The sequence below is a fragment of the Sturnira hondurensis genome, unplaced genomic scaffold (assembly GCF_014824575.4).
Source record: "Sturnira hondurensis isolate 20B ecotype Veracruz unplaced genomic scaffold, ASM1482457v3 Scaffold0008196, whole genome shotgun sequence".
Taxonomy (NCBI): domain Eukaryota; kingdom Metazoa; phylum Chordata; class Mammalia; order Chiroptera; family Phyllostomidae; genus Sturnira; species Sturnira hondurensis.
The window spans coordinates 6,702,432-6,715,514 of NW_028080827.1; the positions used below are offsets into that span (position 1 = coordinate 6,702,432).

Consider the following 13,083-nt stretch of genomic DNA (forward strand, 5'->3'; position numbering starts at 1 on the left):
GCGGGCTGGAGGCGGCCGCGGGGAGCTGAAGGCCTGACATGGCGGGTACCCCCGCCCCCGCGCCTCCCGCCTTCCCCGGGCGCATCTGCAAAGGGAAGGGCAAAATCAGCCTCCGCAGCGGCCGGCCGAGTGCCCGGCTCCCTGTCCACCGGGATGGGGAGGCCCTGTGCTGCGAAGAAACGGAGCTAAGAGCGGCCTATCTGTAGGTATCCTCTGCCCCAGGTGAACGCCGCATCAGGCTGAAAGAGCCTGGTTGGAGACCTGCCCTGACCGCAACAAGACACCAAAGCTTTGCTTTGCCCCCCTTTTTGATTCCCCAGCAGGCACCAGCCTTCTCAGACCTTCAGGCTCTCTTCGTGCTAAGGGTACCTCGCTCTCCCCACTCGATTACCTGGGTGCCTCAAAGTCTAGGTCACAGAAAACATTAACACTACTAAACATGTATAACCTCTCCAGGCCCACTGAACAGCCTGGAAAGTCCGGTCCTTTCAACATTACACCAGGAGGATAGTGCTTCCAAGGCCTGGTGAGTGACCTCAAACTAACCTCCAATAGTTTGGGTTTCACCCTTCACTGCACACCAGTACCAGTGTTAGTCCTGGGCTGCCTTGAAAGTCTTACCAGCTACGGTCTAGCCTACTGGCTTACTGCTTAGAATTTATTATCTGCATCCATCTTTTTTTTCTTATCGATTTGGTTTCCTCTTTAATACTCTGAAATCATAACTCACCAAAGCATTATCCTTAAATCTACCAAGGACCTCTTGTCTGTTTTCTTCATCTTGAACACTCTCCTCAACATTCTAGCATGTGATAGTATTCTACACAGAGTGGGCGTGCCCTTACTAGAATCTAGTACCCGGTTTCTGTTGTACCCTGGACAGCTCTCCAAAATGAGGTACCTGATAGGCAGGCAGATTAGGAGACCAGAAGTTTGATTCATTGGCTGAAGTTTCCGTATGTTGCTGTGTTGGACAGAGGCAAAGGACCCAGGGCTCAGGGGACAAAGAATAGGAAAGGAGCAAGTGGTTCCCACATCATTCTCTCACTCAAAAGTTCTTTAGTGGCTCCCAGTGGACAATAATATTAACATAACTCTCACTGGCATTCAAGCTATTCTTTCCATTTTTGTTATCCATTCAATGGCCATTGCAATCTTCAACTCATCCTGTATTCTCCATATGCTTCTGCCAAACAGCCACGTGAATTTGCCCCTTTTTACCTTCATGCCTTGCACATGCTATACTCTCTATCTGTAATGCTACTCTTCCAATATCTGTCTACATATTTTTATTTAAGGCTTATCCCAAATGATACAACCTCCATGAAATAGTTCCTGATTCTTATCTATCCCCTTCCTTCAAATGCCCAATTGTTTTTCCATTGAACCCCAAGGTGGTTTGTAACTCTTGTTTAGCATTTAACTAGTGTTCTGTGTCACATACTTGTCTGGTCGCATCTATACATGCTTCTGGGAGACGGAACTAGATCTCATCTTTCTAGCTCAGCAGTGCCTAGCTCAGAAGCTTGAATAAAGCATCAAAAGTGGTTGAATTGAGATGTAGTAAAAAGACCATAAAAACTAAATTAACTTAATTAGCAAGACTCTTCCATGCATGAACTATTGGGTGGTACCCAGTGTGCCCATCCTAAGGCCTAACAAAACCCAAGTTTCAATATAAAAATGAGATCGGGTAATACTTCAAGAGAATAGAAGAAAATGCTCTCAAAGAGTTTACAATCTAGTAGTGAGATAGCACATAATATATCTTCCAGCACAGAAAAGTTTACTGAAGAACCTGGGAGTTTTTATTTAAAGATAATGAACTTGTTTAATGATATGTTATTAGGTGTTCTTTGGAAAGGGTTCCGTGATTGATTAATTGGGTAACGTCCAACAATGCGGCAAAGGTGTAATGGCCACTGTAGTGAGAAGGTATTTTCAGACTGAAGAACGAGGCATACAACTCCACAAAATATAACAATTTATTATAGGATAATTTACTTACAGGATTGTAGGGTCAGAGCAGACAGGTGACCCAGCAGTTCTCCACAAATTACTCTTCACTTCCAGACCCCTATTACAGTACATTTTTTATCATATAATTCAAGTACAGATGACTGACAAGAAGAAAAGGACAAAGAATGCAGTATGCACCAGGGACCATATCTCCTGGTGGCCTCGTGACAGATGATGGTTTATAATTGGTTCTATCACCAGCTTGATAATGATCTCGGTTGCTATTCCATTCTGGTCATTACTAACAAAAATACTTATGACTACAGTGTATGGAACACAGGCGATCATTAACTAGAGGCTGCTGTGCTTAGAAAGGGACAGTAAGGGTGGTTAAAGATAACAGCATGGTCCATGACACAAAGGTAGTGTTGGCTTTTATTCACAACCACATCTATACAGGGAACTATTGCCAGCTTTATTTCCCTTTTGGAGATTCACAATGCATATGAGAATACAGAAGGTTTTAGAAGTCTTGCAGTAAAGTAAGCTACTGGATGTTACTTGACAGCATAATCCCCAAACTCCTTTGATTGCAGAACCCCTTTTTTTCCTCAGAGCTTTTGCAGGGAGCAGGATGAAGGGTGTGACAGGCCTAAATAAAGAACCAGGAAAAAGACTTTGAAAAGTCAGAGATTACCAAAAGACAGAAAAATAGGTACCTAAATAACATAAGGGGCAGAAAAAGAGCCGAGTAGGAAAAAGTCTAGGTGGTGATCACTTAAGTCCCTTACAAAATGATCGATGCCTCTGTAAAAGTGCAGGGGAAAGTTCCCACCACAAGTGCATAGAGACTCAAAAGCCATCCCACTTCCCTCTTCTTAGGGCTAATTTCTAAGCTGTCCCTGGTTATTTTTAATTTCTTCAACCACATTAAATCCCAGGTCGTAAAATGCTCTGAAATAAATCTCACATAATTCTCAGAATTTCCTCCATGACTCCTTTTTGTGATTGTCACTGTAGTTTCCTTTAAATCTAAGAAATTAACCAGCTTGAATTAATACTTAGTTGATATTTTTATACATCGGGTTCTTTGTGAATTGTTTTCCTTCGATATCTAGGCTGTTTCCAAATATCTAGTCTTCCTGTGAATTTTATGTTGATTTCCCCCTAATTCAAAAAATAAAAATTTATATCTACAATTTTTGTCTTAGATTGAATTTTTTGTATGTTTATTTTCACTTCTTCAACTTTGGTTCATGTATATCTACCTACCACATAGAGAAAACCTCACAACTAATAGTGAATTATTAGGAGCATTTTCTTTGAGGCCAAGAATAAAGGAAGGAAGCCTTCTGTTACTACTTCTATTTAATTTTGTTCTGGAGGTGCTAGCCAATGCAGTAGGAAAAGGGGGAGAAAGGGAAATGAAGATTGAAAAGAAAGAAATTGTTGTTTACCAGCCATGGACAACACTAAAAGGTTTACGGCAGCCGAGATAGGTTTGCACTGGCACCGTTCAACCTTCAGGGTCATCAGGCATGAGATCAACATGCAAATATCTGTTGTGTCAATCAACCAGACAATATAATTGTGGAAAAGATGACCTTCTAGATACCAAAAAAACATTATGAATAAACTTAACAAAAGAGAAGCATGCTTTATATGGAAAAAATCATGAAATTATATTAAAGGACATAAAAGAAGGTGTACATAAAAGCAGAGACTTTATGGCTAGGAAGATGCAAAATGATGAAAATATCATTTCCTTCTCAAACTAATATATAAACTCACCAAAATTTTTACCAAAACTCCTATGGAATTCTTGTGGAAGGTAAAGGGCTAAGAAGGGCCAAGACGTTAGAATGATAAAGGGGGACTTAACCTTCAGAGCCATGAAGACACGATAAAGCTAAAGCGATGAGAAGTAAACCATGGCAGTGGTGCTGCTGGGAGAGACAACTGTAACAGAGGTAACGAAGAAGGGCCAGAAACAGACCCATACCTATCAGAGAAATTAACCTATGACAATAAATGCTGCTGGTACAATTAGTTAGCTATGTGAAAAAAAAGTGAAGTTAAGTCTCTACCTTATACCATATACCAAAATCAATTACAGATTGATTACAGATATAAGTGAGGAAAGCAAACCTAACAATTTTGGAACAGAAACAGAATCAATCGCAAATGTATGAGGACTTCATATGTGACAAAGGTAGCCCTAAAGACCACTGGGGAATGGTCTATGAAATACAGGATGTCGGGACAATTGGTTAGCCATTTGGTAGGATCTCTGTTCCTTACCATCCCAAATTTAATTCCAGATAGATCACAGACTTCATGTGAAAAATAAAAATTTAAAACTTTCAAAAGAATACATAGAAAAGTATTTTTATAATCTCAAGATAAGCATTTCTTTAGTAAGACCAAAAAAAAGCTTTACTCATAAAAGAAAAGATTGATAAACATAACATTAAAGTTAAGAACTGCTGTTGCCCTGGCTGTGTGGTTCAGTTGGTTGGAGCATTGACTCGTACATTGAAGGGCTGAAAGTTTGATTCCCAGTCAGGGCACATACCGAGGTCGTGGGTTCCATCCCAGATTAGGACACATATGTGAGGTGACTGATCATTGTGTCTCTCTCACATTTCTCTCTCCCTCTCTCTCTCTCTCTCTCTCTCTCTCTCTCTCTCTCTGTCTCTCTCTCCACAGTGAGTATATTCTTGGGTAGGGATTACAGAAAATTAAAATTAAATTAGAGATTAAGAAAAAATACAGGTGCCACAGGAACCAAACATATTTGAATAAAATGTTTGATTTATCCCTCACTACCCAAATTCCAGTTAATTTTTATATGAAAATCAGGAACCAATAGATGCTTAAAAACTAGGTATTCTTCAACATTTAAATTCTGGCTATCTGAATTGACAAACTACATAGATTCTGTTAGCAAGGCATGTTTTGTTTGTAACATATACAACTTTAATAAAGATTAATATCTAGAGTACTCAAAGGACTAATTCTTTTTTTTTATATTTTATTTATTTACCTTTAGAGGGGAAGGGAAGGAGAGAGGAAGAGAAACATCAATGTATGGTTGCTTCTCGTGCATCCCCTGCTGGGAACTGGCCCCTGCCAGGAACTGGCCTGCAACCCAGGAATGTGCCCTGACTGGGAATCGAACCCCAATCGTCTAGTTCTCAGGCCCGCACTTAATCCACTGAGCTACACCAGCTCAAAGGACTAATTCTTACCTAACAAACAAATAATCTAATCACATAACTGGAATCTTATAGAAGAAAACATCCTGGTGTGAATAAACACATGAAAAGAATGCTTAATCTTATCAATTATCAGAAAACCACATTAAGACAACAAAGGGTAACCATTTCACACTGAGAAGATTGGCAAAAGTTAAGTTTGGCAGGACCACTTATCAGTGAAGGTGTGAATTGGATGCACTGTTGCGAGAAGTACAATTTGGTACAACCACTTTGAAAAATACAGCCATTATCTCGCAAAACTGTGCCCGTGCATTTCCTACAAATCACAAATTCTAATACCAGAAACTGTATATGCCCTGTTGAAAATCTCATACCTATATTTCAGGAAATGTGTGTGAGAATGTTCATTTCAGCACCCTCAGCATAACAAAAAAAACTGGGAACAGAATCACAAAAAGCTGGAAATTAATTGACCATCAATAGCAGAATAGATAAGTAAACTATACTATACTTATATGATTATATATCTTAACAGCTTTATTGAGAAATAATTCACATACCATACAATTATTAACTTAAAGTGTATAATTCAATGTTTTTGCATATTCATACTACACTATTGGTCTTTTAATCATGATAAATTACATATAACATAAAATTAGCCACTTTTTAAACCATATTTAAGTATACAGTTTAGTGGTATTAATTATATCCACAAAGTGGTGCAACCATCACCACTGTCTATTTCCAAAACTCTCTCATCTCTCCAAACAGAAATGACCACAAAGCTACCACTACCCACTCCTGCCTCCCCCAGACCCTGGTAATTTCTAATCTACTTTATCTCTATGAGTCTGCCCATTGTAGATGTTCATACAGCTAGAGATTTACAATATTTGTTGTTTTGTGGGTAGCTTATTCTACTTAGTATAACATCCTCAAGGTTCATCCGTGTTGTAGCACGTGTCAGAACTTCATTCCTTTTATGGTTGAATAAAATTCCATCATAGAGTTGTATCACATTTTGTTTGTCATTCGTCTGGTGATGGACACTTGGGTTGGTTCCACCTTTTAGCTGTTGTAAATAATGCTACAATAAACATTTATGTATAAGTATTTGTTCACATTCTTGCTTTTCGTTTCTTTGGGTATATGCCTGAGGGTGGGACTGCTGGGTCATAGATAATTCCATGTTTAGCTTTTTGAGGAACCACCAAACTGTTTTCCATAGCAACTACACCATTTTACATGCCCACTGGCAATGTACAATGATTCCAACTCTGCCACATCTGTGCAAATATTTTTTCCCAGTCTATGGCTTGCTGTTTCATTCTTTTAAGAGTGTCTTTCTCTGAGCAAAACTTTTCAACTTTAGTAAAGTCCAACATCAGTTTTCTTCTTTCATGGATCTGCTTTCGGTGATGTGTCTAAAAAGTCATCACCTAATGCAAAGCCACCTAGATTTTCTCCTATGTTACCTTCAAAGAGTTCTCTAGGTTTTTGTTCTGCAGTTATGTCTACAATCCATATATTTTTTGTGAATAGTAAAAAGTCTGCTTAGATTTATTCTTTTGTATATTGATGTGCAATTGTTGCAATACCATTTGTTGAAAAGATAAGCTTTTCTCCATTAAATTGCCATGGCTTTGTTGTCAAAGATACTTTAACTGTATTTACGTGAATCTATTTCTGGGCTTTCTATTCTGTTCCACTGATCTATTTCACAAATATCACATTGTCCTGATTACTGTAGCATCATACAAAGTCTTGAAGGTGGGAAGTGTAAGTCCTCTGGATTTGTTCTTCTTCAGTATTGCCTATTCTGGGGCTTTTGCTGCTCCATATAAACATTTCAATAATTTTGTTGATGTCTACAAAATAACTTCCTAGGATTTTGACTGGGATTGCATTGAATCTACAGGTCAAGTTGGGAAGAATTACTACCCTAACACTATTGAGTTTTCCCATCCATGATCATGAAATACCTCTCCATTTATTTACATCTACTTTGATTTGTTTCATCAGAGTTTTGGTGTTCCCTTCATATAGATATTTTAGATATACCTACATATTTTTCTTTGTTTCTTTCTTTGTGCTAATGTAAATGGTGTTGGCTTTTTTCAAATTCCAATCATAGAAAAGCAATTGACTTTTGTATGTTGACCTTGTGTCCTACAGCCTTGCTATAATCACCCAGAGCAACCTCACTCCAGGAGGTTTTTTAAAAATCATTCTTTGGGATTTTCTATATAGACATTTATGCCATCTATGAATACAGACAATTTTATTCCTTCCTTCTCCATTTGTATATACCATCGCCACTGCCAAGCCCCTGTTCTTATCTTATTGCATTAACTAGGACTTCCATACAATGTTAAATAGGAATGGCAAGGGGAGGCATCCTTGCCTTGTTTCTGATCTTAGGAGGAATGCATCTAGTTTCTCACTGTTAAGCATGTCAGCTGTAGAGGGGTTTTTTTTCAAAGATTTTATTTACTTATCTTCAGAGGAGAAGGGAAGGAGAGAGAGAGAGAAATATCAATGTATGGCTGCCTCTCCTGCATCCCCTGCTGGGAACTGGCCTGCAACCCAGGCATGTGTCCCAACTGGGAATCGAACCACAATCCTCTGGTTTGCAGGCCTGTGCTCAATCCACTGAGCTACACCAGTCAGGGCTGCTGGAGAGTTTTTACAGATGTCCTTAATCATATATAAAGGTCTCCTCTACTTGTTGTGATCTTTTTATCATAAATGAATGTTGTACTTTGTCAAGTAATTTCTCTGTGCCTAATGATATGCTCATATGATTTTTTGCTTTAGCCTGTTGATATAATAGATAACATTAATTGATTTTTTAAATTTTAAACCAGCATTGTATACCTGGAATAAATCCCACTTTTTTGTAATATATAACTCTTTTTATACATTATTAGATTTGAATAATTTTGAGGACTTTTGCATCTACTTTTATGAGAGGTATCGGCTTATAATTTTTTTTATTTGTAGTGCCTTTGGTCTACGGCCATACCACCCTGAACGCGCCTGATCTCGTCTGTAGTGCCTTTGTCTGGCTTTGGTATTAGGGTAATGCTAACCTCACAGAATAAGTTAGGAAGTAGTCCTTCTGCTTCTGTTTTCTGGAAGAAATTACAGCAAATTGGTATCATTTCTTCTTTAAAAACTTAGTAAAATTCACCAGTGAAATTATCTGGGCCATGATAAAGTTCATAAAGATTAGGGCAGCAGTAAAGTCAATGGAGTCTGGAAAACAATAGAGTAAGTCAACAAAATTAAAAGTTGGTTCCTTGAAAAGATCAATAAAAGTGACAAACCTTTAGCTAGAATGACCAAGAAAAAAAGAAAGATGACTCAAATATCAAAATTAGGAATAAAAGAAGGGACATCACTACTGACCTTACAGAGATAAAAAGGATAATAAATTCATATTATGTACAACTGTATGTCAACAAACTAGATAACTCGGATAAAATGTATAAATTCTTAGAAAGGCACAAACAAATGAAATTAACTCAAGAAGAAATATAATCTAAATAGATGTAGAACAAAAAAAGAGGCTGAATTAGTAATTTTTTAATTTCCAACAAAGAAAAGCCAAGGCCCAGAAGGCTTTTTTGGTAAATCTACCAAACATTGAAAGAATTAATACAAATCCTTCATAACCACTTCCAAACAAATAGAAGGGGAGGGGAACACTTCCTAAGTCATTCTATTATTTTTAATTTCTAAAAGATTTTATTTATTTACCTTTAGAGGGGGAGGGAAGGAGAGAGGGAGAGAAATATCAATGGTTGCCTCTCGTGGGTCCCCTGTGGGGAACTGGCCTGCAACCCAGGCATGTGCCCTGACTGATAATTGAACCGCAATCATCTGGTTTGCAGGCCCATGCTCAATCCACTGAGCTATACCAGCCAGGGCCTAACTCATTCTATTGATATAAGGCAAGTATCACTTCGATACCAAAACTAGTCAAAGGCATCAAGAGAAAAGATGGACCAATTTTCTTATGAATATGAACACAAAAATTTTCAACAAAATACTAGCAAACCAAATCCAACAACATACATCATTAAAAAGGATTATACACCGTGACCAAATGTAATGTATCACAGAGATGAATATCTAATCTAACATATGAAAATCAAAGTGAGACTTCCAGCCAAGATGAAGGTGTAGGTAGAGAGACACACTGTGCCTCCTCACATAACCAAAATAAGGACAACAAAAATTTAGAAACAAAAAAATAATCAGTACCAACAGAAAATTGAACTGTATGGAAGTCTGACAACCAAGGAGTTAAAATAGACACTTTCATCCAGACCAGTAGGAGCGGGGGTATTTGGGCAGTCGGGTGGAGAGGGGTCATGGCAAAAAAGAACTGTGGCTGGCAGACCTGGGCGTAGGGTGGCAGCAGGCGAACCCAGTGAGGTGGCGATTGTGGAGGGGCATGGTGCACGAAGCGGCTTAGAGAACAGGGCAGACCCACATTTGTGCGCAGATAAACCAGCCGAAACTAGGGAGTGAGACAGCCCTCATAACTTGGGGTCCCAGGGCAGGGAAATAAAGCCTCAAAACACCGATTGAAAACAAACACCTGTGGGGGTTGAGGTGCCAGGAGAGACTCCCAGCCTCACAGGAGAATTCACTGGAGAGACCCACAGGGTCCTAGAATGTGCACAAACCAACCCACGTGGAAATCAGAACCCGAAGGGCCCAGTTTGCTTGGGGGAAGCAGCAGAAGGGACTGAAATCCAGCAGAAAGTGGAGCACGGCCATTGTTCCCTCTCTGACCCCTACCCCACCTATAACATCACAACCCAGCAATTGCATTGCCCTGCCCTGGCGACCAACTAAGGCTCTGCCCCTCACTACACAACAGTTGTGTCAAGACAAAAAAAAATAACCCAAACAAAAAGAACAGATCAAAGCTCCAGAAAAAAAATACAACTAAGCAACAAAGAGATAGCCAACCTATCAGATGCACAGTTCAAAGCACTGGTGATCAGGATGCTCACAAAATTGGTTGAATATGGTCACAAAGTAGATGAAAAAATGAAGGCTAAGCTAAGTGAAATGAAGTACAGGGAACCAATAGTGATGGGAAGGAAAAATGTACAGGGAACCAATAGAGATGGAAAGGAAACTGGGACTCAAATCAATGGAGTGGACCAGAAGGAAGAAAGAAACAACCAAACAGAAAAGGATGAAGAAACAAGAACTCAAAAAAATGAGGAGAGGCTTAGGAACCTCCAGGACATCTTTAAACATTCCAACATCTGAATTATAGGGGTACCAGAAGAGGAAGAAGAGAAACAAGTGGAAAACTTATTTGAACAAATAATAAATAAGAACTTCCCCAGTCTGGCAAAGGAAATAGACTCCAGGAAGTCCAGGAAGCTCAGAGAGTCCCAAAGAAGTTGGACCCAAGGAGGAACACACCAAGGCACATCATAATTACATTAGCCAAGATTAAAATGAAGGAGAGAATCCTAGAAGCACCAAGAGATAAGGAGACAGTTACCTACAAAGGACTTCCCATCAGACTGTCAGCTGATTTCTCAAAAGAGACCTTGCAGGCAAGAAGGGGCTAGAAAGAAGTATTCCAAGTCATGAAATACAAGGACCTACATCCAAGATTGCTTTATCCAGCAAAGCTTTCATTTAGAATGGAAGGGCAGATAAAGCGCTTCTCAGACAAGGTCAAGTTAAAGGAGTTCATCATCATCATGCCCTTATTATATGAAATGTTAAAGGGATTTATCTAAGAAAAAGAAGATAAAAAACATGTATAGTAAAATGACATCAAACTTGCAATTATTAACAACCACACCTAAAGCAAAAACAAAAACAAACTAAGCAAACAACTAGAACAGGAATAGAACCACAGAAATGGAGATCACATGGAGGGTTAGCAACAGGGGAGTGGGAGGAGGAGAGAGAGGGAAAAGGTACAGAGAATAAGTAGCATAGATGGTAGGTAGAAAATAGACAGGGGGAGGGCAAGAATAGTATGGGAAATGTAGAAGCTAAAGAACTTATAAGTATGACACATGGACATGAACTAAAGTCAGGGAATGTGGGTGGGAGACAGTGTGCAGGATGAAGGGGAGTGAAGGGGGAAAGTGGGACAACTGTAATAGCACAATCAATAAAATATATTAAGAAAAGAAAAGAGTTTCATCTTTTGAACCCAAAATAAAGTCAGATTTCTCTGGGCTCATCATGAAAAGAAAAAGAAAATCAAAGTGACTTTGATGAAATCCAGCACCCTTTCATGATAAAAGCATCAAGCAAAGTAGACAGGAACTCCCACAAATTCATAAAGGGTGTTTACTAAAGAATACGATCAAGAAAGTGAAAAAAAGAACAATTCACAGAATGGGAGAAAATAAATGCAAATCACATGTCTGATAATGCCTTCATGACCACCAGAACACATAAAAAATTTATGAATCAGTAATAAAAGACAAATAACCCAATTAAAACTTAGGTAAGGGATTTGAAAAGACATTTGTCTATAGAAAATATTAAAATGGCCAAAAAGTACATGAAAAAATTATCAACATTATTAGTCATTAGAGAAATGCATATCAAAATTGAAATAAAATACCATTCCACTTTCTCTGGGTGGCTATAATTTTTAAGATAGACATTAGCAAGTGTTGGCAAAGATATGGAGGAATTGGAAGCTTCACACATTACTGGTAAAAATGTACATTAGTGCAGCTACTTTGGAAAATAGCCTGGCAATTCCTCAAGAGGCTACATGTAAAGTTTCCGGATGACCCAGCAACTCCACTTGAAAAGAAATGAGAATGTGTATCTATATAAAAACTTGTGCACAAATGTGCATAGCAGCATTATTCATAACAGCCAAAATGTGGAAACAACCTCAAAGTCCATCAACTGACAAATAGAGAAAATGTGGTATATGCACACAGTAGCATGTCATTTGGTCATAAAAAAATAATAATGAAGTACTGATAGGTGCTACAGCATGGATGAACCTTGAAAACGTTACACTAAGTGAAAGAAGGCAGTCTTGAAGCCCACGTGGTTTATGATTCCATTCATACGAAAGGTCCAGAATAAGCAAACCCAGAGAAGACAGAAAAGAGATGAGTGGTCTCCAGGGCTGGGCACGTGGTGGGAAGGGGATGTGACTGCCAGTGTACATGAGGCTTCTTTCTGGGTTTCTGAAGACATTCTGAAGTTAGATTAGGTGACAGTTACTTAACTCTGTTAATACACTTAAAAAATTGAATTGTACGGTTTTCAAAAGGGTGAATTTGTGGTCTATAAAATATATCTCAATGAAGTTGCACTTAAAAAATGTAAGAAAGCTCCATCGCTCAGCTTTAACTATTATCAATCCATGACCAAGCTTGTTTCATCCACATCCCACACTGCCTCCCTACCACCACCGCTCACACAGCGTTATTGTAAAAGCAAACCCCAAACATTATTTCTTCCAAACAATTCAATATTTTTTAGTCATATGTAGTAGTATCTCTCCACAAGAACTCTTAAATTTTAAAATAATACCTTAAAATAATTAAACATCCTAAGTTCACATTTCCCCCAATTGTGTTATGAATATGGATTTTAAACAGTTGCTTTTGACCTAGCCCATGTGGCTCAGTTGGTTGGGCATCGTCTACCAAACTGCAAGGTCAAGGATTCTATTCCCCTTCGGGGCACATGCCTGGGTTGTGGGTTTGGTCCCCAACTGGGGCACATGCAGGAGGCAACTCATCAACCGATTAACCGATCAATGTTTCTCTGTCACATCAGTGTCTTTCTTCCTCCTTTCCCCTCTCTCTAGACCAATAAAGCAAATTTTTTAAAAAGCCAACTGCTTTTTTAAGGTCAAAATCGATACACT

The 13,083-nt window shown here is 38.8% G+C and overlaps 1 protein-coding gene across 1 annotated transcript in view; it reads left to right on the forward strand.

Annotated features, from left to right (window-relative positions):
• The first annotated feature begins 157 nt into the window (after positions 1–157).
• The window catches only part of TMOD2 (tropomodulin 2), a 70,313-nt gene continuing 57,387 nt past the window's right edge, over positions 158–13,083 (forward strand). Inside the window, exon 1 of the mRNA XM_037054637.1 lies at positions 158–395. The gene's annotated coding sequence lies outside the window, so the exon portion shown is untranslated. The remainder of the gene's footprint in view (positions 396–13,083) is intronic.